Genomic DNA, 25,488 nt, shown 5'->3' on the forward strand with positions numbered 1-25,488 from the left:
TATTGGGGCCCTGGCACTTATTCTTCATGAATTTAGCACTGTTTAAGACCCTCCTCTATCCAGATTTACGATTAACAAGCCCTATCAAAGCTTCATTAGCTGCCAGCAGCACTCACGCGCATGTGCCATTTAGCCTCAGTGGAGCCCTCTTTTGTTAACTTTATTACGAATATGAAGTTACAGCTGTTACATGTAAACATGTGATTGTTTCTTCATGTATGAAAACTGTAATCCCATATCGAGCAGGAAGTAAGAAATGCAACATTTTGAGTTCTCACACCTCACAACAGGAGGAAACACATGGTATTTCTGCATTTTTCCCCAATCCTAGGCGTACTACTCGGAAGGATGCAATAATTCTGCAACTGATATATTATGCGTCAGGTACTGTTTTATCTCACCAAAGCCGGTGTGATAATACAGATGTGGCACTTACAATAAGTCACTATTATAAAAACAAAAAGTGTAATAATACCAAACAGTATTCAATTGAATCGAGCAGTTCAGACTAGACTGTTCATTTACCATCATATCATCTGTAATGCCATAGAAGAGATAACAAACTGTGGAAAAGGCCCAACGTAATTACTAGAGATGGGCATAACTGGTGTACTTCTCTCTAGCTTAATTATCGAAATTACCGCAAAATAACTCATAATTATGCGTAATTGTGTGAGAAGCGTAATCCAGCATTTTGCACTTTTTTCTCAGTGCAATATTCACCCTTGTGTCCAAAACAGGATCCAGGATGCGTTGTGCTCTACGAAAATAGCACTAAATGCTACAGGACATGAACAGCAGTAGCCAGAATCCGCTAGTTCATTGTTCCTGTGGTAGGAATTGTACCCCAAATTACTTTTAATTACTCAAGCAGGTGTAATGGTTTAATTTCAGTAATTTGCATCACAAGAGTAATGCGTAGTTACGAAACTACTCTGATTACTCAGGTGTAATTACAATTTCACCCAAGCCTAGCAATTACCCGTTGTCCAGGCTGATGTAATCATTTCCGTCCATCACTGTTTTGCTGCCTAAGTAAAGGTTATTAATGCTCAATTATTTAAAATCATTACATCTCAGCCAAGGAACAGAAAGGATGGAGCAGATAAAAGCCGAATAAAAACATACAATAGCAGAACATGATAAAAAACACTACAATGCGATGATTGCAGTCTATTAAAATCCAAAAGTGTTTCATGCTTTCAATAATAAAACATAATAGTGTTTTTGCTTTTTTGCCGTGTAAATGCCTCTCAGCCCCTGATGGAAACCAAGTGCATGTCTTTGAGAGAGAGACATATGGTTGTTCACATAATACTTTGACTTTTTTTTAATTCTTCCATTTCCTTGCAAAACTAGAACAAGTTATGACTTTATGATGCATATGCAAAGTAAAGATGTATTATTATAAGAATGAGAGACCAGGAACATGGTTAGCCAATGTCCAGTTTTGCTTGCAGCATGGTCCTTTAGCAGGTACTCGGGTCAACAGATGACACTTCAGGCTCCTTTACCACTATATATTTGGGTGACCACTTCACTCCATGTCATTTCGGACACTGTCTCATCTCCTAAACTAGTCACCTACAAATCATTGTTCTTAGGTTATCCTACTTAGTTCAATGGAAGCAAAGCAAGACTACTGCAACACCCAGAAAGCATTAGGACACTTGAAAGTTAAGGACTGTAAACAGGGTCCATGATGACTTGGAAGGAGGTAGTCACCGTAGTATAGATCCACGTGTCCCTGGGGTCCTAGGGAGTGAAGTGGTCCTCTTGTGGGTTTTGAGTGTACTGTTTGCTAGAATCTTTTAAACCATCTATGGTTTAAGTTTCAAATATTACAACTATTTTCTTTGCAAAAGATACATTAATGGCATAAAAAGAATTAACAGAAGAGTCTCTAAGAACCAATATAGTTCACAGCAGGCACCACAAGAACAGGGCATAGAATTAGAATGCTTATCCAGAGCAATTCTGGGCAGCTTTATGTATTTTCTCTGAATTCCATTTGAGCAAAAATGTCTTCTATTGCATTCAATTCTAGTTTTTTTCGGTCTGGTAGGATGAGTTGGCTTCTTAGTAAGTTCTATCAACATAAGGTGGATAGTAGAACTCAAGATCAGAGACCCCCAGACCTCCATGTTGTAATGGGAATGTCAATGTTTTTCATCAAATGCTAGGCCATTTACCTGTCCATGCAAAGTGTAATCATAAAGGATTTCATTTTTTTATTGTTTGTTTAAGGGGATAGGGATGTTGTTAAACAGATATAATAGTTTAGCAAAATAATCATTTTGATTAGGGCAATCCTACTATTCAATGACGGGCAGATGACACCATCTTTTTACCTAAGCTTCAATTGTAATCGTGGCTATCCTATAATTCTCCACTAAAGTGGTCTGCTTATCATGCATAACCCCAATGCCCAGATACTTAACAGATGACTGGCACCAATGTAAGGTAAAGGACACATCTCTGCGCGTCAGATGTAAGAGGGACAATTGTGGACATATTCTAATTTTTTGCGATACCAGAAAGCATTTTAAAAACTGTGAATTCCTGTGTAATGGGGGTTACGTTTTGAGCTGGGTTTCGTTAATATAGAGTACAATAATCAATGTATACTGATAGACTAAGCTTACAAGAGGTAAAGCACAGCCCTCTGTTAGCATGACATTGCCTGACAGCACAAGCCTATGGTTCCGATGCCAGCGCACTAAATAATGTAGAAAACGGGTACCCTGATGAGTGCCCCTACTGATTAATATAGGATCAGAGAGGGGACCATTGAGGTGAATTGTAGTTGTGGGTGTGACATTCAGTAGGTGAATTCAGTTTAGAAAATATGCAGGAAATCCCATTCTGCTCAACACCACAATCAAATTCTAATCAAGAGAGTCAAAAGCCTTTGTGGAATCCAGAAATACAGAAACCGCTTCCATTTCTGGGTTTAGCTGCTGCATTAGGGAAGAAAAGTACTTCATGTTGTGGGCAGAAGATCTACCTTGGATAAAACCTGGTGTGTATACCCAATGGGGTTCATGCACAATTGGACAGGACCCTAATTAGGAAAATCAAAGGCAAATCAACCTGTCATTGACAGCAGAGACTTTTTCTGTGGTTTACTAGAAACCTTATAAGACCACGATGGCAACTATCATTATATTATATGCCTTGAAAAAGCCCTTGGTGTGTCAGTCATATGGGCGAAACAGGTATCAGATTTTCCTTTCCTTTTGTCATTTGGCTTGAAATAAATATAGAACAATACATTTGACCTTTTGATATTGGGATATTTAATCCAAGAATTGAATCATATCTGGCACAACCTGCCTTTTCTACAATTACCTGGGATAAAACCTGCCTAATCAGGAGCACCAGGTCAGGCAGAAGGTATTATAGTCTATTAGCTAAGACTTTGGCTATAATTTTACTGTCTGTATTAATAAGTGTCTGTATTAATAAGTGACAGTGGTCTGTAGGATTCACAGGATAAAGGGTGCTTACTTGGCTTGAGCAAGGTAATAAGGATCGCCTCATTAAATGATGGGGGAAGAATGCTCTCCACCAGAGCTGCGTGGAGTCAGTAGATGTATGAAGAACGGAAATCCATCGCAGCCTGGTGCTTTACAAGTAGGTATACTTCAGATCACCAATGCTATCTCTTAATGTGTGGTAGGGGCAGCTAAGAATTGTTGCTGCGTCGTTCTATGCACGCCAAGGCGCCACAATAAAAACCACCTTGATACTTCTCATCATCTGGGGAACCACTGGAGGAACATGCATGTGTATAGCCCTCAGAGAATTCTGCTGAAATATGCTTAGCACCATATAGCACGTCACTCGCATCACTCACCGACTGCGCCACATCGTGAGTAGCCAAGGTTCGGCCAGAGTTCTACTGGGCTGTTGTCCCTCTCCACACACCCTATCCCTCACATGTTTTTGCAGGTGTTTTACTTGGCCTGCAGTGTCCGGGAAGTCTGCTAATTTTGATTTAAAAGCTACTGTTTGCATGAGGTTGAAACGCTCTCCTTTGCTACTTGAATGCGTGCATTCACCACACAAATACAGTTGGTATAGTGGTACATTTTGTTTAATGCAAAGCTGCTTCTATTCAGAGAATCCTTCCTTCCAGGCGCTGCTCGTGCCCTCTTAGCTGATGAGAGACCCCAGGCCATGTGGCAAACCTTCAGCCAATGTTCAGCTCCAGATAACAAGTTTTGCATGGTGTGGATTGTAGTCAATGCCTAGTTCAGAAAACTACAAGTCCTAGAATGCAATGGGTGGTTGGCTTAAAGGCCAAGGTGTCAGGTATGGCAACGGCTGCTGTGGCAACTTTTAAGTTATGTAACATAATCACAACTATTTTCATAAATATGTGCCTGTCTATCTCGGGCTGGTGTATGCCTGATTCCAGGAATTGAATGCTTTTAGTCAGAAATTAGGGTGCTGCGCTACACTCACTTTATTTATTCTTACTACAATATTTGGGATCTGCTCTTTCGCTTTATAGCGCTTCAAACTCAAATGCAAGTCGTTCAATGTAAAACCTACAAGCAGCATTCTCCCTCTGCACGTTTCACACGAAGATAACATTTGCCTTTAGTCTATGTACAGCCTTCCCAGGGCCGTTGTTAAAAAAAACAAAAAAACATAGTCCAGGATTAACGGAGACTTCGCTGCATCATTGACGTGAAAAAGATGAACCCTGTTCTCGAGCAACTCGCCACAGTAGCTTAACTTGTACGTAGCAAAAATGTTGCAAAATCATTGCACGCCGATTCCTTCTTGGTGCAACATTTATTCGAGATAGGACATTGTATTCCGTAACGAGCGTCGAGTTTGTGTTCTCAAGTAAAAAGGCGAGAGCTGAGGCAATGGGAAGCTCATAGTGACAATCAAAAAATAGCTGAGAGACACAAAAAGAACATTGTTTATGATGAGAGGAGACACAAACAGAAAACTACGTCCACTGAAATTGTGCCTAATTGGCACTTCTTCCCGAATGTTATGCATTTTGTTCTTAGTGCTTTTTCCAATTTGTTTAGCAATAATTGTATATTTTAAGGAGGTATTACTGTTTGATGGAGACGAGGGCTGGGTGTCAACAAAACACTCAGCTTTTCTATAGCTGTCAGATGGGCCTCCCCATCAATGGGCAGTTGTTCAGCAGTGCGAAGTTGCTATGGCTTTTCTTTGTATATTTCATGTATATTTCATGATGGTATGTTTGTAAAAAAAAATTACCATGCTGTTAGAAATGAGGTTTCTGATTGGCTAGGGTATGCACCTAAGCCAGGCAGCACCCACCACTCTAGTCAGGGCAAGGAAGTTACACACCCACGATGAACCCTGCTCACCCCCTTGGTAGCTTGGCACGAGCAGTCAGGCTTATCCAAGAGGCAATTTGTAAAGCGTCTGCACAACATACTCACACCAGGGAAACAATAAATGCACCACAAAAGGAGACTTCACATAGTATTATATAAAAATAGACTGTATTGTTTATAAAACATAGACCAAAACGACATAATTCACTAATTACTTTGCCAACTAGGCAATTCTCATAACATCACGTTAGTGCAATAAGAGAGGATGTAGGGAGAGGAAGCAGCCTTACGGCAAGAGTGATCGACCTCGAAGCTGGGGAACCAGGTTCGAGTCTCGGCAGGGACCCTCAACATCCTGGGTTTCTGGGCAAATCACTTCATCTCCCCGTGCCCAACAAAAAAGAATGTGTTCTTGTGTAACGAAACTGGTGCTCATGTAAAGCGCTCTGATACCCAATATCTTCGGGTCTAGTTTGCGCTATATAAGACTCTACCAAAAAAAAAGATAAAAACGTACATGTTGCACACGCCATGAAAACACCATCACTGCACAAACAAATGTAAATCCTGCAATAACACGTGTTATACGGGCAAGGCAAGACAAAGACATCGGAGATGAAAGTGGCAATTAGGCCATAAAATACAGGAATCACTTTATTAGTATCATACGTGCCTAGAGTACAGCGGCCTGTGCTCATACTACAGGTAATTTGAAAACTTCCTTTAGCCCCAGTAGAGTGCAGAAGCAGCTGCGCTCCTACTATAGAAAATACAGTGATGGCGGCTGTTTTCCCCACATGCGGTCATTTCTTAAGCGGGGGCCCCCTCAAGGGCTCGCTCAGCAATGCCACCAGATAACATACGATCCCCCAAGGCATGACGCAACAGGGGGAAGGGGACACTCCCATGTCCAAAGTCAGTATATACCAACTGCAGCTGCCATAATCCAGCTCTGGCCGAACAGCCCCAAAGTAGAAAGAGACCTCGGGCGTAGAGCTCTCAAGATACCTCCCGTGGTCCCCCTACCGCACTCCTTCAGGAATGGGCTGTCTGCGAGCATGTGGTGCAGCGGCGTAGCCCCTTACTACTCCTTTGGCAGGTGGGGGCTGCCGTGAGTGAGAGGCTGCCATCTCAGGCTTTGTGGCATGTCTTCTCTGTCGCACGGTGGCTTCTACATATGCAGGACCCTTCACAGCAGCTTCACGCCGTGCCACATGAAATTGCCAGGCAGCTTCTCCTGCCCACAGCGCACGTCCCCTGGCTCCCTAGGGGAAGTAGGGCAACAATGCTGGTTTCCTGAAGCTTTACCCTGTGGCTCCGGAATGTGTCACCTTAGTCAAGCGGGGAAGAGACGGGCAGTGTCACAGCGCTGCTCTCCTTATTTAGTGAAGCACAAAGAATGAAGCACTCATCTTGCGCTCTTTACTGACACCAGATGAAATGCCAAGGGCAGCCCTCACCATGCACTGCATGTAGAGAAACAAACAGGTACACACTGATTGCCAACAAGCACTTCACATGGACAGTGATGGGGGGGGGGGAGCCACCAACCAGCCCCTGGAGAACAACTGGGAGCACAATGGCAGGGAACTATCAGCAGGCAACCACACTGGGTCCTTGTAGCACAGTAGCAATCCTTCTTGTGACCCAGCAGGCCACAGGTCAGTACAACAAGCAATTTCGTCCAATGATGGTTCTTCCTGGTAGCATTTCAGTTCCTTCTGGCATTGTGCAGTCTGTAGAGCCAAGCAGTGTCTAAAAACATAGAATCAGAGCCCCTGTACTTATACTCAAAATGTATTTGATGTGGAGGTAACTTCAAATGAATTTTAGTAGTGCACAACAGCCCATTCAATCCCAGCTCTAACTTCGGACATCAGTAGGGGGTAAACAAGCTCTTTGAGTGATGGCAGATTGATGCCTACATTCATAGCATTTACAGGACATGCTCATCACTACATTGTGCCGGTGGCAAAATACCCACCCATGTTTTTTCTCCTCCCACACTTTGATTACTATGTCATTATAGTCACAAGTCTCATGATCTCCCATATATAACTCTTTACCATCATATCATTCTGCCTGAATCAGTAATCAAACCCTTCCTTCTGGCACTTCTCGAGTCCTACAACCTTTTCTCTGAAACTCTTCCACTTTACATTTCTTTGAAACGCTTCACACTCACCTACATATTATTTTACCCTTCACCGTTTTTCCACTGTATCATGGTCCGCTGCGCAATGCAGCTGTATCTGGGATAAAGCACATCCTGCCATACAATATTAGGATGTCAAGGAGTTCTGTGACCAAATAGAGGAACGCGGCTGAAAGGTTATTTCTTTTATAAGGTCTTGAAACTCTGAGGTAACTTGCTGGGCTGTGATTGATAATATACAGCAGGGGGTACTTTATTCCTTATACTACATGAACGCACGGCAACTCTTCCCAGAAACCTCCTAAATTCTTGGAGTGGTGCTCTTTCATATGAAACAGATAGAATGTCTGTGAGCATGAAGACTAAAGTTAGAATCTCTACCACATGAGTACACATACCAAAAGCGCAGTTAAATACTTGTTGCAAAAAGATATTAGAATCAGCCTAAAACAGGACAGATTCTTGAAAAACATTGTAGCTCAGAATATGCAGAAACATGCATATATTTTACCTTTCCTATAATTGCTCAAAGGGTGGAAAAAACAAACATGTTGCCATAAATATATCCTTTCTGGCATCACTGTTCATCTAGAAACACAGAGCAGAAGGAAAAGTCACCTTTCATATGCTCCTGCCCTCTGGCCCTGGTGAATGGTATCCAGACATCAGAACACTGCAGTTGAGATGGATGTTAGCAGTAAAAGGTAACCACGCAGACTCTCGTTTTACTCCTACTGATGTTTTATTGTCTATATTTTATATACAAAAAAGTGAACAGCTTCCACACAGCTTCGCTTTCAAAAGGGCTGTCATCTGGCGAAAGGGGCCTCTGTCATCTGCCAGAGTACCAGAGGAATGTGGCCATGTCACTTACACAGCCCGGATAGTGACCACAAGGCAGTTTGCTGTCTGCTTCAATTACATGTTTTCCTCTCCAGGACATCAGGAAATTAAAAAGAGGCCATGCGTGTGCAGGAAACACAGGGTGGTGTTTTGTTTTATGTTCCAATCGGAGTTTCGCTATTTGGGTTAATGAGTGGTTTGCTAATATGTAGTGCAGTTTATGACACTGGAAACGCACAGGTTGGTGTGTTGTTTCTGTAATAATTCTAGTTTCGCTCTTTGGTTAACAAGTGGTGTGCTAATATGCTGTTTATTTTATATGACTGAAAATTACATTTCTTTGTTCAGATCCAGGTGCCACTGGGTACATGTAAATTATTTAATAAATAATACATTATAACATTTTAAAACATCAGCAGAGAAACGGCCATTGCCAATTCTGCCATATTTTCAGCATGTCAATTTAAGAGAAAAAAATCATAAAATGTGCCATCGTCTTTACCTACATATTAAACAATAAAACGCAGTAGATAATTGCCCCCCTACCCCCCTCCCGCTGCGTGACAGATAAAGTCTGCACAATAGTAGGTGGCAGCAGGGCCTGGTCTATTACCCGACTTGTGTAATGTTTTTATTATTTTTGAGTAATGCAGGACCTGTACTGGTACCGTGGTACCAGAGGGGGCGCTGGGCAGTGTACTGCAGTACTGGGAGATTGTAGCACGGTGGTAAACTAAAATAAATGTTTGCTTAAATTGACTTAACAAAGGGTCTCTTTGGGAAACCCCTCAACCTCCCACCCCACCACACTCCTACATGGTCATGGGCGACAGCGTGTGCTCTCCCTGGCCCGTTATGTGACATAACACTTTTTTTCAGGAGTAGAAGAGCGACTCCCCGAGTCCTGTAAATTCTGCAGCAACATTTTGTGTTGCAGCCAGGCAAGCAGGTCTTGGCACATTGAGAGGATAAGGGCAGAAAAGAGCAAAATCTGACAGAAAACAACTGGATCAAAACTGCAGAGGTAAGCATACAAGGACTTGTACCAGAGCCAGCAGCGGCCGGTGCAGGTAAGCGCAGTGGGGCGGGGCAGGGCCGGAACATTATTTATTTATTTATTTAATTGTCCCTATTCCGTCATCTGTCGGCATCCCCCCCGCCTGCCTCACCACCCCATTGCGCTTTTCTGCACCTGCCGCTGGTGACCGAAGTGAATAGTTACAATTTGTAAATGAGTATTAATGAAACAAGATAGAGGAATCAATAGTAAACAGAAGAAACAATCTGCCATTTCTTTCAGAGTTTTTTGCGTGATAGTGATATACCATAAGTACAATCAAAAAGTGAATTTTAAAAAAATGTAAAAAACTTGTTATATTCTACCAAAACCACAACAAAGTGGATAAACAAGTCACAAAACAGACCACACAAGATGCATAAGACATTAGTACTCGATTATATCTTAAGAAAAGGAGCAACTACCAATTGTATGCATATAGAAGGAACTGTAAGTTATGGTACACCAAAACCTGAAGCGTGTGGTTTAAACTAAGATCAGTAGAGCACCTAAAGGTGAAAAGGTTGCTGTAGTGTGTCAAATAATTTTCAACAAATTGAATCCAGAAATAGAAGTATTTGGCTATGTGATATCAAATTTGTTTGAACTTCAGACATTCATCAATATTTTACTTTTGCTAAACACATTTTTTCCTGCACAAATGATAAACACCATTATTGGCAGCAAGGTATCTTTCATCTAGCCAGCAGGTTTCAGTTATATTCTCCTGTCTGGGTCTAAAACAGTGTTTTCAGGGCCCACCTAACGACCTCTGAAACTCTTTGGAGGACCTTGCAACTCAAAATGTGCTGCCGTATGGCTTTGAACATGGGGCCACATGGGGCCACATGTATGAATGCTACATTTTGTGAGTTCCTAATTGCGACTTTAGGTGACTTGCAATTAGGAAGTCGCAAAATGCGATGTACAGCAAACAGTGTGGTTGACACTGTTAGTAATTCCCAGTGGGTTGCAAATGGACCTACTTCATCAATATTCATGAGGCAGGTTGCAATTTGCGACCCATTAGGACTGGCTAAAATCACAGGGAGGGTGGGCTGCTTGGGACAGCAGGCCAGCATGTCGGTGTTTGCTTTTCAAATAAAGCTAAAACATTTTTTCATGCAGCCTATGTTCCTTACAGGAAAAAGGGATGAGTTTCAAAAAGACAACTGAAACATTTCAGTTTCATTTTTTAAGAGCAGACTGTGGTCCGTAGGACCACTGTTTGCTCTTAAAAAATGGTTTCACAACCATGCACTGAGGGGAAGAGATACCCTAGGGACCCCTTCCCATTTGCGACTAGCTTACCACCTACTGTAAGTTGGCGGTAAACTGGGAATGTTTTGTGACTGCATTCAGGTCACCAAACAGTTGTACATCCCCCTGCGACTCGCTATTAGGAAGGTCTGGTCACGCCTCTTCTTAATACCAACTTGTAAACCCTATTTTGCGAGTCAGTGATAGGTTGCTGACTCACAAATAGGGTTAGTACATGGCAAAAGGCTATTTAGCGGTTTCAAAAGACCCCATTCTCCTTTTGTGACTGCTAAAACTTTTGTACATGTGGCCCCAATTCCCTTGTCCTCAATAATGTGACAATTTTTTTGCAAGTAGGTTCGGTAGGTGGGGCTTGCTTTGCCTTTGCTTTTTGAAACATGCAAGGCAGAGAGCTAATGAACAAAATAGTTAGGCCGCTTGTTCACCTCATGGGGCCCTGTACTATTGACAGCTACTGCGGGGAATGTAAATCAATATTACTCATTTTATTGACCTTGGAAAGATGGATGACTCCGTTAATCTACCAGGATTAAAAACCACAACTTTGGGGTGAATCACCCTGTAGTGGGAGAATCAGTCCACTGAGCCACCAGACCCAACTTATGAAGGCGTAGGAAAACTGCATTTCCCTTTGTGCATTTCTCTTCTCACTGCTAGGATAAGAGTAAAACAAAACATCCAGTTTGTGGGTGGAAGTGTTTCTTTGTTTTGCTTGGTCTTATGCCAGAATTAATTTGATCTGAGCGATACCTGATTAGTGATTGTTAGGGCTAGCAGCAAACACCAATTAGAAAACTATTTTTCCTATAGGTGTGAGAGATTTAAAAGACCCACTTTAAATGATCTTGAAGCACCTTGCCCGGTTGGCAACAAGAACTTGGCAGGAGTCCTTGCCCAGTTAATGACATTGTCATTTACTTATAAATTCTTGGTGAGGTCTGATTTTGAAACACAACACCATATATATTGAGACAGACGAAGGAAATTGTTCTGTTCTAGTTTGTTTCTGAAGCGCAACAAAAATAAAAGATTCATATTTTAAGTATGAAGGTGTAATTGCCACGAGGAGACTCAAGAGCACCAAACAGATGCCCCCATTGAGGCCAGTCAGAGACTGAGTGGCACCCTACCCTATATATATGCCAAACATGGCACATTCCCGCTTCCTGGCGCTGAGGAAAAGCTCTCAGTACAAATGTAATGCAATTCCTGATCCCAATCATTACTAAATGTCAGCCTAATCCTTTCCAGAGCTGTTTCAGCCATAAATGCTCTGACACTAAAAACACTTACACCAACACGTAGATGTTTTCTTTACAGGACACCTAGAGCAAAATGCAATAATTGCTATGAAAAGAAACAGAAACTGATGTGATGGTAACCCTATTTTATTCTGGGCAGGACAATATTGCTCATTTTTTATGCTAATGGTATTCTAATGAATGCATTAATTAATTTTTATTTTGTTTTATATGGTATTACTTTTTTATCTCTTAGAACTATTTTCAGTTGTTTCTGTTGCTTCCTCCATCCTACATCTTTTTGCAAAATTAACCATTGAGTTTTGCGGAGCGACCACAGGGTGTGGTAAGGAAAATTCAGAGTCGTGGGGCACCTCTTTTTCTGAAAAGTTGAGCCTGGATGCTATCTAAGGGGCACATTATGATGGCGGACGGACCTGAGTCCGTCCGCCACCATAGAGCAGGAGGGAACCTCCGCATGGGCTGCAAAGTTCCCTCCTGTGCAATTAGGATGTGACCGCCACCCTGGCGGTCACATCCTCTATTTTTAACATTGCGGCGGGTGCGGCTTCAAGCTGCACCCGCAGCAATGTTAAAAATGCACGCATTGCATTTGTATGCAGAAAGAGGCAGGCACCGCGCGGTGCCTGCCGCTTTCTGCATACAAATGCAGGGGGGTACCATAGGTACCCCCCTTGTGCACTCTCCACCCCCCCTTCACCTAGGGGGCCCGCAACGGGCCCCCGCAGTGAAGTTACACATGCTTTTCCACGGCGGAAAAGCTGCCGCGGAAAAGCATGTTTCAGTGCCCATCCTAATCTGGCTGACGGTGTCTGAGAGACACCGTCACCATATTAGTGCTTTTCCGCCGTGGTTGTAAGCCAACCGCGGAGGAAAAGCTGCGGACATAAACCAGGACCCACCAGCCATCCTAATGTGCGGTGGGTCTTTCGTGGGTCCGCAGAGGATTTTCCGCATCCTCCAGGCCAGCGGTGGCTTCCGCCGGCCCGGAGGATGCGGAAAATCCTCCATCCTAATGAGGCCCTTAGTCTGGCTATAGTGAGTAGGATCACTTTCCCTACCTTCCACCTCCAGCAGGCTTGTACCTACCTCACACCAGGAATGCCACTCTGCATGGTGCTGATCACGACAAAACTACTTTTCATTAGGTGGTGGCACATTTTTTACATTTGCGGTGGTAAATGATCTGTGTAAATTGGGCACAGCCCTGAAAGGCTCTTCAGGAAAGGTCGGAAAGGTAGAAAAGAAAAGCATCTCTTGAAGGAATCAGTAAGCATTTGCTAGCCTATTTGGCTCAAGCAACAAATACATTTTCTCGGATGCCTTATCCCTATGTGTTCCATGAATGGTCAGAGGAGGCCCTGGACTGGGGTGATCAGCACACCTCCTGGTGTGGTTATATATGTATGTATGGGCTCAAGCAATAAACATGAAACTTTATTAGTATCTACCTCCAACTATCGCCATTATTACGCCATGTTAGATTTCAAATTCCATCGACCATGGCTGGACTTGCGCTTTAGAAGTACCAGCACATACAAAGATACAGATGCACATGCATAAATTAATGACACGCACAGACATCACATAACAACAATTCATACCTATTCTTTTTGTGTCTGCTGGAAACCATTTTAATTTTTAGACCATCGGTGGTCAAATTGTGAACCAACGTCTTATAATCCCCTTAAAAACTCCTCCCACTCAACTTATTAATGAACATTTCAAACTGCCCTCTTCTCGGACTTCAGTTCACCCCCAGTTTTTAGTTACAGCATTGGGTGTTATGATATTGCTGAACAGTATATGACACCTAATGGAGTGTTCTGAATGTTACTCTTTGGCATAAAATTACTATTTGTTTAAATTGAAAATTCAATTTTTAGAATTTTAAATGCAATAACGTAAAATGCAGTAACATCTTGTTGAATGTACAAGAGTGAGACTGCCGTTAATAAATTCAGTAATATAAAGTAAGTAAAGCAGGAAAAGAAAAGCGAGCGAGTAAAGTCACTCAGCAGATGTTTATTTCAGAGCTTAGCATCTTCCCTTGAAACACTGAGCACTATAAGCTGTTTCTTAGAATGGGAAATGTATGTTGTGTTGTCTTTGAACGCGGAGAATGCAGAAGGAAGTGCCTTACGGCAAAGGCACACAGCACCAGCCAGCCAAAGTAAACAAGAAAGAGACTAGCAAGTCTTTTATTTATTTTCTTCTTTTTTAACTGAGATCTAACATTGTTCAAAAAGCCAGTGGAGTTTCATAGTGACTTGTTCTACAAAAAAATCCACATCTTGGTGTGGAATATTTTTCATTTAAATGGAAATGTGATTACGAGCAACTAAATTAAAATGTAGCTATTTTCTGATATCCTCTAGTGACATTGAGAAAGAACTACATTTAAAAAAAACGTGAGCAAAGCTAATAGGTCTAGCATGCATTTTGTGTTTTCATTCTAACAATAATTCACAAAAATAAATATGTCTCACCTCAAAACAGCAAATTCTTGTCACAGGGTGTCACAGGGTGCTCCCATGACACATACTTGTCATGGGAGCACCAATGCGAACACGACACAAAACCATGTGCGTGCATGAGAGCGAAAGACAAATAAGGGAGGTGGAGGGGCGATCAGATAGAGCAAATGGAGAGAGACTCCAGAGAATAAAATAAGTGTATATGTTATTATTTTTAATAAATGTTTGCTTCCACCAAATGCTGTGGGCCAATGTCACAGCTGATGGACAAAATATAAAGTCAGTGCTTTGAGCCAACAAAACCACTGTTGCCAATGGCTGAAAGAGTCTGTCCAAACCCCTTTTCTGTCTATATGTGTGTTGTGTGATATGTTGTGCATGGCAATGTGAACTATAGCCAGACGGCTAAGGATATGTGTAGGCAAGACCTAAAAAGCCTGCTATAGTGAAAAACAAAACAAAATGTATTGCCTACGTTTGTCACCGGTAGGAAGCAGGTGCCCTTCTTTCTTTCACTCCCAGCTGCCTTCTACTGGGCCCATGCTTGTGCTATGCCTGGCTCTACTCAGTGGCGGCTCCTCCACTAAGGCGGAGGCGTGTTGCCCCACTGCTATTTCAGCAGGCAAAAAATAAAAATATAATGTTAATAACAGGACATTATTATCATTTTTTTTTCTATGCAGGCTTTGTGATGCCAGAGCGCAGGAGGAGTGGTTTACACATGACGGTTTGATGTGCTCCATTGGGCTGTCTTGCACAGCCCTGTGGAGTACATGCCCCGTCTCCGCAGGCACTGCCTGAGCAGCCAAACAGGATGATCCCAGACAAATCACGACGTTGCTCCTGCAAACAGTTTGAGAGCTGGTGGGAGTGGGGGGTGTAAGGTGGGCATAGGGGAAGCAAAGCATGTAACCTTCTTTTTCTTCATTATCACATAGAAGACAACCTTAAAATACATATCTTCACTATGAGCACTGTACGAAACCTTCTCTTGCGTTTTATTTTCTAAAATATAATGTTAACCATGTATAATAGGAACCGTTGCCACTCAGATGGTAAACAACAGTTCAGGCTGGACTGTTTCCATAAGGAACAGGGTCAAGACTGATGTGCATATGTCTGGGTCTGAACTGGGGTGGCGAGTGAGCTAAAGAACAATGATGGATTCAACCCAGATCTGTGACTGGGGGTGAGTGTCTGAAAAGTTTAAGCACTCAGTCCATCATCTCCTTGTGTTTGCTTCACCCAGATTGTAAAACTAACAACTGACTTGCCACTTAGAGCCATATGCACAAACATATTTTACCATTGACACAGAAATGGTGCAATCCTTTCATACATATGGCCCTTAGTTCACTATTTGCACTGCCGCCAAGGTTGAGTGGAATCATGAATGTTTCTTAATTTATCTTTGCAAACCAGCACTTTAAACCAAAAATATCTCAATGCACTGACATATTCTAATGCACTAAGACTAAACGCTTCTGCATGTTAATGAAATATACTTTTTGAATTTTGAAGAGACTAACAGAAGTTTACAGTTGGAACATATCTTTAAAAATGATGGTGTTCCTAACTTTAAGTGGTGCACAACACCTGCATTACTTCCTTTAACTTTATTTAAGCTGTAAATAAATGTGTTCACCTTTATTTAAGTTATTTCTCAATATTAGTGCTCAGTCCATGAACAGCAGCCCAGTGCTGATGATGACGAGGGGCCCGGCCGCATGCACAGGTCAGGAGGGCCGCATGTGGCCCCCGGGCCGTATTTTGAGTATTTAGATATCGTGAGCCTCAAGGCTTGATCAGTTCTCGTTCATCAACAGTGATAAGCTTCCCTAAGCCACAACCTCTTTTGGTTCTTAAGAAACGTTCTGTTTGTTGTTTGTCTGTAAACAGACCCGCCTTTGCAGAGTGCAGCCGCTTTTCATGATGCGATTAACCCAGGTTGCAGACGGTAACCCATCTAGGGCGGGCTGTGTCTGAATCACCGTCTGGGACCCGGGGCTCGGATGATAGTGAAAAACACCCTATCTAACAGATTAACTACGAGGGCAGCTATTCCAGACGAGGCTGTGGTTGACGGCGAAATCTGAAAGTCAGGACACAGAACCCGTCGAGAATCTTCTATTTTGGGCGACGCCTCGTGCGCTGCTGTTTTTCGAGGGAAGTTTCGGTGTCTTTGCTCTGGTTTGAAACCTTCATTCGCGATGTACCGCAGTTGGGCCAGGTACGCGGGGGCAGAGCATTCCTAACAGACATGCTGGCAAGATTTGCAGAGTGCTAAACACATTCCTGGCACCGGGACGTGGAGCCTGCCTGAACCCTGCTGATATCGCGAGGGGGTGAGGGGGTCTGCTTGAAAATAATTTTGTAGAAGTTGATTCTAGTTGCTTTGAAGCTGGAGAAGCACGCGGCAGGGGCACGGCCGCCAGGGAAAGGCAGATCAAGCGTCTGACCTCATAAGAGCAGCTGAAAACAATGCTCCTCCAGTGAGGCACCGCGCATGCGTGCGGGCCTCCCTTCAACAGAGTTTAAATGACACACGTCTGTGTAGCAACTCCCCGTGTTTATTAAGTACACATTTGATGATCGCTTAGTATACAGGCAGCACCATATAAATTGATGAATTCAATACAATGTGTGCTTGGGTCCATAGTGTTATGAAAAGATATGGTAGTGAGTGTGATGGGAGAAGGAATTAGTCTCAGCCAGGAGGGCGTCAGACCATGTTTGCAGTCGGTGGAAAATGCACAAGATTCAGGGGGTACCATATACAGAAAAGCTACTCCGAGTACCTGTCATGGGAAGAGGAAGCGAGGATGCCGCAGGATGGAAGATCCAGAGATCGCATTATAGACAGACTGGTAGGCTCATGAGCAGACATTACTGATGGTCATCGGCATCATGAAACTGAGCGGATGGATAGTCCCAAACCCTTCAGATACCTCCGCTCAGCCGGGCCCCTACTTGCACACATCCAGGCATTCAGAGAACCAGATTGGGCGGTCGAGCCTTCTCCTACATGCCTCCTAAAATGTGGAACGACAAGCCACCACACAGACGAGCCTTCGCCTCACTTCTTGAATTCCGGATGAAGCGGAAGACCTGGCTCTTTGAGGAGCCACATAAACAGGGCTCGAGTCGGGGTACCACGTGGGTGGACGGCGTCCCCCCACTTATTTTACCAGGAGGACACAGTCCCCCCCGCCAAACAGCTGGACTTCACTCTTTGGCCTCTCTGGGACGAGGAGCTCTGCACCTTTCGTGACGTAACTTTCTGTCGTGACGTCACTCCCGGTGACAGCGTCACCCCACTTCTTTTTTTATGACTTGTGCCCTGCACATAAAGCCGTAGGATTGGCTTGACACACACCTACTCGATGCTTGGACACCCTTCCGGTGACAGTGCGCTTTACAAATCAACATGACATAGTGGAGAAGTTAGGCTGAATGGTTCCTATCGTACATGCATGAGTGAGGTAGGCAGCTGGAGTGGAGATGTAAGCAACGGCACCCACCCATAGATGACAGGTAAAGGAGTCTTTGTAAGCTTGTGTTGTAGGTGGCACACAGGAAGAACAGGTTGTTTGAAAGAGCACATACAAGTATAAGACTAATAATTTAGTGTGCAGCAAGATTTCCCTTAATGCCTGTAAAAGTGGCAGATAGAAGTTACAAGGCTTCAGGCATTGTGGGATGAACTTGTCTCTTGTGAAGGATATAGAGTTATGAAGAGGGGGCAAAGGAATACATGAAGAACTGGACAGGTAGGCGTAAGAGGAGGCTGAGAAAGAGGTAGTGTCTAATGTACACAAAGGAGTTGTGGATGCTTGACAAACCTGAATAGCACGAAAGGAGTTCGCTGAAACAAAGAAGATGCACATTTTAAATGTATTGACAGAGATTCAGAAAATGAAGTGGCCAAAGCAGCCACCCAATGAGTGTCAATCACACAGGGACTTAATTTGACTATGACAAAAGGCAAGTCAAATATCGTTTGTTCAGAGAAACAACTTCTTGTATTTCTGTAAGAACAAGCACTGTATGCTCAGATTATCTAAAAGAGCATTTCATTTCTTTTCAAGACAGTTGTGCTACAAATCTGTTGGTGCTCTTATAATGTGTATCTAAGTACTAAATGAGACTGTAAAAGGGGAACGAAAGTGAACATACAACAGAGTTTAGTAGCTTCAGTGGCTTAGCAAAGGGTGTGCAGGGGGGTGATCTGCTCCAGGCGGCATGAGTTTTCGGGGTGAATGCCACCTCCCCCCTGCTCTTACCTGCGGCCGCGCGGGCGGTAAATGCAGGAATTGTTTGCCGGCACCCCCTCGCAATCCCCCCGCTCTTACTGCTGCCACAGGGCGGTAAAGGCTGAGACAACCGAGGACAGCAAAAGGCCTAGCTATGCCACTGAGTAGTTGGTCACAATGATTAAAGAAGCCAATACATAAATCTAGTGGGCAAAATTCAATATACAAGAAACATAAGTCATTTTACAAATTGTATTGCATTGTTTTTTCTAAATCAGATCATGCAAGTCATCTCAGTGCACGCTGCTTATATTTTCTTGCTGAAAAGCTCCTGTATTTTACTCTCACCCAATTTAATGGCACTGAATTTTATTTTTTTACATCTGAAAGATGAAAGTCATCCTTGCCAGGATTCGAGTTTGTGCCCTTATACCACTGCATATTCCAATGTGGAGCATCCAACACACTGAGCTGGAGTAGGAGGGCAGTACCAGGCTCATGGTAGGCAATAGATCTCACAGCTCACTGCAGTTGCAAGAGCAGCATTGTGTCAGTACCAATCCCCTCCTCCAGGATACAAGGAGGCAGTAAAACAAAGAAGGCGCTTGCAGAGGTGACGCTTCCTTGGACGACTGCGGGTGATTGAAAGACGCAAGGAACCAGAAGACAGAAACTCGATACTAAATAGACCAGGGACAGAGCATCATTACTTGGATGGACACCATGAGGAGTCAAACCTGATTACAAATGCACACCGTCTGAAGCATTCGGGTGGAGAGTAGACCAGCAGACAGAGGCCAATTTAATCAGAGATGTTTCTATCCTCAAAGTCTCTTTAGACAAGACACAAGTCAAACCTTTAGTCTTGCTACTGACCGAACAACTTATCGAGGCTGCGTAAGGCTGATGATAAAAGTGTTTGAAACTAGCATTTTGCTTTGGGATTTAACCAGTTTTCCTCATAGTTTTCACAGCGCTCTCTCGCATATGTTCGGAATCCATACACCGCATAGGACAAGATTCCACAGACAATATAGGTCGAAATAGTTCGTAAACTCCGTGCCTCTTGTTGATAATCTAAACTAATATTATAACCATGGTCCCTTTCCATTGAGTTATTGCCTGATGTAGTCCTCAGATGACTGGCAATAACAGTCAAATAATAGGTACCTACTTGGAAATCGTGTTTTGAAGGAAGGTAAGAAATATTCTGGCCAGAGATGAGCATAGAGATAAAAATCTATTAGGCCTCGATCCACAACCCTATTGGTGTACATAGGTCTTACTTACATGCACAGATAGCAACATTTACACCAGTACATTTAATTTTACTATTCACAGAACCTGAATCTTAATTCTTAAATATAATTTGTTAACATGTAAAATTACACCAGCATGGTTTATTTTCATGTGTGAGTAAATATCCACTGCCTTGTTTTTATTACTGCTAGAGGCCCATACATTAAAGATAAACCCTTTGGGTAATGGGGCCACTGGGCAGTTTTTAAAGTTCAGCTCCACATCACTATCACCGCACACTCAGCAATATACCTGCTACCCTGTAATACAGGCGTTGTAGCACACTCGGGACACATTCGGTGTCACTGGGTGGGCCCGATGATGAAGCATGCCACCAACTAGGTTGGTGGGTGAGGGCTTCATAAAAAGAAATTAGATTTTTCTTTTTATTACCAATCAGTTCTATATCACGTCTAGCTAGACTAGTTCTCTTTGATGACACATAATAACCCTGGGGATATGGACTAGCTCTCCAGTCCTTTCTCTCTTATTGATACTTAACAACATGAGTAAATATCCTCCTAGCAGCGGGTTGTGGATATTTCAGGGTGGGGACACCTACACAAATTTGTGAAACCCCAAAAGCTTGCATCTTTTTGCATGTCCATGCATTGCTTGTAGGTGCTTTCCTGGGTTCTTTCTCACTGCCCCACACTGATGAGGGTGAAAACACATGGATTCACAGCTGCTTTTTAAAACACTAACGCCAGTTTGCTAAGTCGCGGAAGCAACCAGCTGCTGTTAACTGAGATAAAGATGCCAGTTAATAGAAATGACCAAGGATGAAATGGGCCATAAAAATTACAGGATTTATTATATAGTACTGAAATCTGACGTAGCGCCTAGAACACATTCGATTTGCCTAGGCAGTTCAAAATCTCCAAACCCCAATCTTACGGCCTAAGCACATTTTTAAGTATGGTGCAAGTCTTGGGCTAATGCGACACATGGGTAAATTATTCGAAAAAGTGGGTGTAATTTGACTCAGTCCACTTCTAAAAGTGGCATTGCCGAACGATGCCTGCCACGATCCGAACTGAGCTCCAGCTGCGAGTTGGTGCTACTGCAATACTCAATCCCTTCCCAGCGGGAGAAGGCACTGCACGCGTCAGACTCCACATCTGAAGGGTGAATTCAGTGCAGTCCTCCCCCTATTCCATGACCATCCCAGAGCGCCCAGTTATGCCGTGGACAGGCTACAAGAAAAACAAATGCAGGGCAGCATTCCTCGTGAGTTAGGTATACAAAGACCCCACGCGCGTGGGGCGTGGAGTGGAATGTGTGTGGGAACATATTTACTAATGCAGATACAAGATGTAATTTCAGTTCTTCAGCCTGAAGGAAAACAGAGTGCCAGAATGTAACACATTGGAGTTATGTGCTTGTTTCCCATGTGGTTTTGCAGTTTGTGTCGCTTCCATTGAAGCCTGTTGTTTAGTCGGAATCTCGCAGTCCCTCACTTTAGAAGAGGGTGGGGCGTCTTTAGACAATGCCCTTATTTGGCACAATGTTGACTGCAGCTCCTGTTCTGCATTGGCAAGGAGGGAGAAAAGAAGACCACAGTGGTCTGAGTGTGGCACCTCTTTCCCCAGACACAACTTGTAGGCAGACCCGGACTGGCCGTTGCGAGCACCGGGCAATCCCCCGGTGGGCCGCATGAGTGAGGGCCGGTTTTGGGCCCCTGGGGGCCGTTTTTGTTACAGGGCCATTTTTGCAGCACCGGCCCTGGCAAAGAGCGAGGCCGCACCCCCAACCCTTCCCCTCCCCCCCTCTCCCGGGAGGGGGGCTGGCCAAGCACTTTGCCAGGGCCGGTTTCGGTTCCCAGTCCGGCCCTGCTTGTAGGGAGCGCAGAATGGGCTACGTTCAGTCTCACAGCTTCGTTAAACTCTGTACTTACCCCAAGGAGCTGAAAACCTACAGTGCCAATTGCACCATTTAAGGCAGAGCACCACTGTTGGAGGAATTCGTTTTTTTGGGGTGGATCAAAAATGCACTGGAGGTGGGTGTGGTGTTACGGCCAGAACTGCCAACTTTTGGAGCCAGGTTGGAGTCCTGCATTGGCTCAACATCCGGGGCAAATCATTAAATGTCCCTGTGCCTAAAAAACATGTAAAAAATAGGTTGACTTTATATCATTTGACTCTTGCTCATGTAAAGCCCCCAAATAACCTTGGGTCGAGTTCATACCATATAAAACTGCAAAAATAAATAATTTATGTTCTGTCATTCTCACACAATTTCCCTATTAGTGCTGTTTTAGGCAGTGGCGGCTCCTCCACTAAGGCGTAGAGGCGGCACCCCACTTCAATTTGAGCAGTGGATAAAGGAAAAATAAAATGATAATAACGTTATGTTATTATCATTTTATTTTTCCAGTTTACAGGGGGGGTCAAAGCCAGCAAGGAGAGGAGTGGTGGGCACTTAAGTGGGCATGACTGGCCGGTTGTCCTAGGCCGGCCTAACAGTCATGCGCACTTTACATGTTCCCCACCAGGTTGTAATACACAGCCTGGTGATAAACAAGCAAAGGCTCCCACTGCCTGTCTGAGCGCCGAACCACGGTGCTCAGACTTATCAAAGGGGAGACAATTTGTGCTTCCAGCTTCCGGTCCAGCAGCAAGGTAAGGAATTATTTTTATTGATTTTTATATCCCCCACTCCTCCGCCTCACCCGTGCTACTTTGTGGCAGCCGCCACTGGTTGTAGGTTTAACGTGTATTGGCAGCTGCCATTCATACCGAATATTGTATTTTATACTTACTTTTCCAATCCCGTTTTTTCGATCAATACAGAAGATTATTTTAGTCTCATCACTTTAACCAAGACCTTTTGATTTAAAAAAAAATTATATGTATAATATAATTATTTATAGAGGCTTTCAGCTGGCCTTCTTTATCCATTGGTCTGTAACTGTGTCAGCCACATTCATCATCCACCCACTACAGCATAAGGCAATGGTCCAGCCCATCTCAGCCTTTGGTTAACTTTACTGTGCGAGGCAGCATTCTGCCTTTTCACAAGAAGAATGTCCACACACAAAGTAGTTCTCTTAAGTGCCAGGGAGTACTAGACAATGTGTGCTTTTTGAGATGAAAAATATTTTTGTTTTCAATCTATGTTTTCTTTAGATTATTGAGAGCCCAGAAGCTTCCAGAACAATAAGGTTTTTCAACATCATGCCAGTGCCAGATGTATTGGCTTTACCAATACTTGTTCTATTGGCTTTTGGGGTGTGTCATTCTGATTTCATTGGAATGCATGAGGGGCTTTCTCTTTATCTGACATCAGTTGGTCAGCAGCCCACTGACACTAGGGAATGTGTTTTTATAAAAGCATCTGAAATATTGGTGCTACCTAACATTAAGCTATCTTAGGCCTGGTGATAGTCAAGACCTTCACATTTTACAGAAAATATACATATAATTATGTAGGGGCTTTCAACCATCGTCCTCATCCATTGAACTACTGTAGTGTCATTCATATTTTGATTCCACCTATCATAGCATAGGACAGTGGGTACGCCCACTTCAGCCACAGGTTCCTTTCTATGGAAGTGATGCCATTCTGCTCCAGCACAATGTATCATCGAGACAGAACATAGACTTTTTCCGTGTGAGGAGATTCTGTATTTTTTTTGACAATTTGTTTTCTTTGTTCACTTATTTTAAACCTTGAAAGAATGGCTTTCTAAACACTGCTACTGGGCCCTTGCACTCCATGCAGTACGCCATGCCCAACTTGTGTGTTGCTTGTGGCCGTCATGTATGTAAATGGGCTTTAACCCATTCATGCACATGTAAGTTTGGCCATTTTTTAATGTTTTTGTTAATCTTTAATACAAAAATATCCAAAGATGTCTGCCTGTGCATGCATAGGTCGCCATCTTGAATATTTTTGAAAACTGTATCACAAAAATATTCAAAAAATGGCAGCCTGAGAGTGCCTCTGTGTGCATGAACAAGCGACAATTTATTTTAATGTTTCTGTCATTAAGATGTACATAAACATAAAAAAATGGCAAGGCCAAAAAAGTCTCAACCAACACTAGACATATCGGCTTTGCCAGTGCCTGTTTCAGTAGCATCCATTTCTCAAATGCTTATGTCTGCGCTTTATGGCAATAGGTTTGACGTCCGTATGGCATCCGCATACATCCAAACATGAAACCTGTGGCTTTGTTGATGCTTCTTTCTTCGTGTACACTCTTGCCTTATTTACCCTCCTGCTGTCCAAATAATGCTCCACGTCAGTGTCCAGCTAGAGCTAATTGAGTTAACCACGTCTGCATCTTAAGGGCGCAAAAACGACAGGATTCTACGGGGGCACTGTGTGGCATCTTCTACCCTCCTGCCCTGCTTGCCACCTGACGCAGGGAACATGGCCTTCATGTGGGAGAGGTGCTGAGAGATATGTGGTGAGGGCTGCACACCAGAGATCACAGTGCCACACTGGGAAGACACGCCAGTGCCCCTCCCCCCACACTAAGCTCCTGCTCTAGGAAAAATTGTGAGGGGCGAAATACTGTGTATTATTTAACCTGAAAAAAATGAAATCAGAGATCTGTCAGCTGGGCGCTTGTACAATAGATGAAAAGTATCTACGTTGACTTTCTATGCATTTTGCAAATTCTGCTGCCATTACAGGTAGAAACACTTTGGGCTTTAGAATCGTCCTAATTTTCATTTATCTCTCACACTGTGACATCCTATCACACTGAGAGACACTCAGATGCCAAATTAATTCTTTTCCTGGGATGTGCAGTTCACTGTTGTACCGAACATATTTGAAATATGTTTTATTTTGTAAACTGGTGGCAGATCTCTCGCTGATGACGGAACTCCACAGCGCGATTAATGCATTCTTAAATAATAAACTGAAGGGAGAGATGTGCCTACCAGTAAAAGTCTGTATGCTGTATGTAGTTGAATTTGCACAAACTCTCACAGCTTCCATAGGCGTAAAGAGCCTACTCTTCTGATGTGCTCTTTCTTGGCAAGCGTCATCCCTTATTAAAGTGCACATATTGTATTTGCAACAAAGCCCCCATTGATATTATTTTACCAGGGAACTAATTCGTGCATCAGAATATTCTGTTCCTTGATAAGCCACACATTTTTCGAACATTAGATAACTATTTCCATAGTGGTAGCAATGCATTTCTGACGGGTTCTGGCGCACATGAAGCCCCGCATTGTACGTCCATCCTCCGCAGAGCGCGCGGGGGGAGGGGGCCCAAACAGAGACCATTGTTTCACCAGTGTTTCTCATTTCATAATGTTAATATTAACACGTGTGTTTTCACAGGCTCCGGGTTGTTTATTGCGCATGTGCGGTGGTGCTATGGCACGTGACCAGCAGGGAACCCGGCCTATCAAGGTCTTTAAAATCCTCACACATATGCACTCGTGATAAACGGGTGATATTTACAATAAATGACGTAACTATTCAGCTGAGCGCAGCGGATGACAGATTACCACAATTTCTGTGGTTTTAGGACAAAGGAGAGTTGCGCCATTTTTTGTAAA

Source organism: Lissotriton vulgaris, chromosome 2_1 (genome assembly GCF_964263255.1).
Source record: "Lissotriton vulgaris chromosome 2_1, aLisVul1.2, whole genome shotgun sequence".
Classification (NCBI taxonomy): domain Eukaryota; kingdom Metazoa; phylum Chordata; class Amphibia; order Caudata; family Salamandridae; genus Lissotriton; species Lissotriton vulgaris.